At 60.8% G+C, this 2,390-nt stretch overlaps 1 protein-coding gene across 1 annotated transcript in view; it reads left to right on the forward strand.

Annotated features, from left to right (window-relative positions):
* Positions 1-2,021: 2,021 nt before the first annotated feature.
* CCDC102A (coiled-coil domain containing 102A) overlaps positions 2,022-2,390 on the forward strand; it is a 7,040-nt gene continuing 6,671 nt past the window's right edge. Inside the window, exon 1 of the mRNA XM_074152277.1 lies at positions 2,022-2,104. The gene's annotated coding sequence lies outside the window, so the exon portion shown is untranslated. The remainder of the gene's footprint in view (positions 2,105-2,390) is intronic.

A 2,390-nucleotide genomic window follows, 5' to 3' on the forward strand; every position in this document is an offset into this window, starting at 1 on the left:
GGTTTAGTGCTGGGAGCGGGTTAAAAATCCAACCTGCTGGCACACGCCAGCAGCTCTGGCCAAACCGCCTGCAAAATCACTTTACCGGCTGCAAGTGAAGCCGCAATTTGGGCTTCCCCAGCACAAAATACAGGGATAGGGGCGTGGGAGAGCAGAGCTCCCTCCTCCAGCTTTTTGGGGTTGTTTCCAATGGAAAAATACCGGGCCTGGAAAGAACATGCATGGGCATTTGCAGTTTTGCTTTAATTTGATTTCTTTTTCCCTGCTTTGCTTGATGCTGGGGAAGAAAAGGGTGTTGGCATCCCATGGCACTGTTTCCACATCCCATGGGAAACAAATCCTCTTGGCCACTTGTATTTCCCAAGTTTTTGGCTGAAAAGCATCCAGCAAAGGGAAAAATATTGGGGGGGAAATGGTGGCTTGGGGCTTTGCTGCTTGGTCGGGAGCAGGATGGAGCCAGCACCGGGATGTGCAGGGATGCAGGGACAGTGCTTGCGTGGCCGTCCAGGACCTGCTCACCTGTGGGACCCTCAGTTGGGATATCACGTTCCCCCCTGGGTCCCCTCCTAAGCCTCAGCCTCCAACTCATGGATTTGGAGCCGAGTGATGCCAATCCTGCAGGAGCAGCTAGAGCCACAGGGAAGAAGGATCAGGCCTGCTCCGGCAGCCGGACCCGGCTTCCCAGCACCACACTCGCAGCAGCTCCAGGACCTCTCAAATCTTGAAGAGGCCCAGGCTGGAAAGTAGCTGGGGACCAAGCTGAAGTCTGGCAGCTGCAGCCCCACGAGCATCACATTCATGTGCCAGCATGTCTGTGTGCAAACACCCATGAAAACGTATACGAGCATGCGCACGCACTCGTGCAAGCCCCGCTATGCACCACTGTTACGCTTTGAGAAACTCACAACTTATTGTCGTTTAGACAATTATTCTCTCACCCGATGACCTCCACACACCTGGGAAGGGCAATTGGGGAAAACAAGGAAACACAAGGGTTGAAACATAAATAGATTTAATAGAATAAGACTAAATAATTAACATTAATAATACTAAAGAACCAATATTGATCCCGATACCAGTATAAAATATACCAGGATTATACTCAGCCCATTCTATCAGCAAGAAGCTGGGCACCCCCAGCTACAGCTTCGGGAGGAAGGGAAGGGCTTGGGGGTCCAGCACTGGGGCAAGAAGTTCTCAGGATCATGGCCATCAAGGGAGAGAGAGCACTACACAGCAAACTTTCTCATTTATAAGGAATGTGACGTTCATGGTGTGAAATAATCCCGTGGGCAGCTTGGGTCAAGTGCCCGGCTCTCGCTCCTCCTTGTCCCCGCACCTGGGGAGCTCAGAAAGAGAGACCAGCAACCCACGTCCCACAGCTGGCTAGAAATATTTTCATGAATTCTGACACTAGATTCTTCTAAAAGTGCAGTTTTTCCAAACATTAAAAGTGAAATTAGTCCTGTGTTGCTCAAACCGGGACAACCATGCTCCTGTGCAGATACCCAGGAGGAAACGTGCTCCCGCGCACACCTGCACGAGCCACCGCAACCACGCGCAACCTCTCGCGTGCAAACCCTGGCCCGTAACACGCGTGTTCGCAAGCACGTCCGCGTGCAGCCCGCACACGCTCTCACAACAGGCGTGTGTGCAGGCACCGCCGTACACACACACCCCCCCGTGAAGCCGACACTCGCGTGCACCCCACCTGCACCGAGAACTGCCCGCAGAACCACCCGCGGCCAAGCCCCCGCCACGGGCAAACACCCACCCGCAGCCACGTGCCAGCAGCGTGCAACACGCGTGTGCGCCGCGTGTAAAGCCCCCACGACCCCGCAAACCCACGCGTGCCAGCACCACCACCGCCCCGCGCCCTCTCTATCCCGCCGTGGACCCCCCCACGGCGGCAGGACACGCGCCCGCGGCCTCGGGGCCGGGCAGCGGCGGGACCGGCCCCCCCCCCCCCCCCCCCCCGCCCCGGGCGCGGGCGGGGGGCGGGAGGGAGGAGGAAAAGGAGGAGGAGGGGGGAGGAGGAGGAGACTCGGCCGGGCAGCGCCCCGGCCCGCGCGGGCTGCCCGCACCGCCGCCGCGCCGACAACCGGTGAGGGAGCGGGGAGCGGGCCGGGAGGGGCGGGCGGGACGCGGCACCGGCGCGACGGGAAACTCGCGGGAAAACTTTCGCGAGGGGGTGGGAGGAGAGCCGGGACGGGGACGGGACGGGGCGGGACGGGGCGGGACGGGAGCGCGGCGGGACGGGACGGGCGGGACGGCGGTACCGGGCCGACCTGAGCCGGGCCGGACCGGTACCGGGCGGTCCGGGCGCCGTCGGGGCGGGGGCGGGCGCGGAGGAATTGCGGCGGGCTCCCGCGGGCGGGGGGCGCGTCACC

Source organism: Numenius arquata, chromosome 8 (genome assembly GCF_964106895.1).
Source record: "Numenius arquata chromosome 8, bNumArq3.hap1.1, whole genome shotgun sequence".
NCBI classification, from domain to species: domain Eukaryota; kingdom Metazoa; phylum Chordata; class Aves; order Charadriiformes; family Scolopacidae; genus Numenius; species Numenius arquata.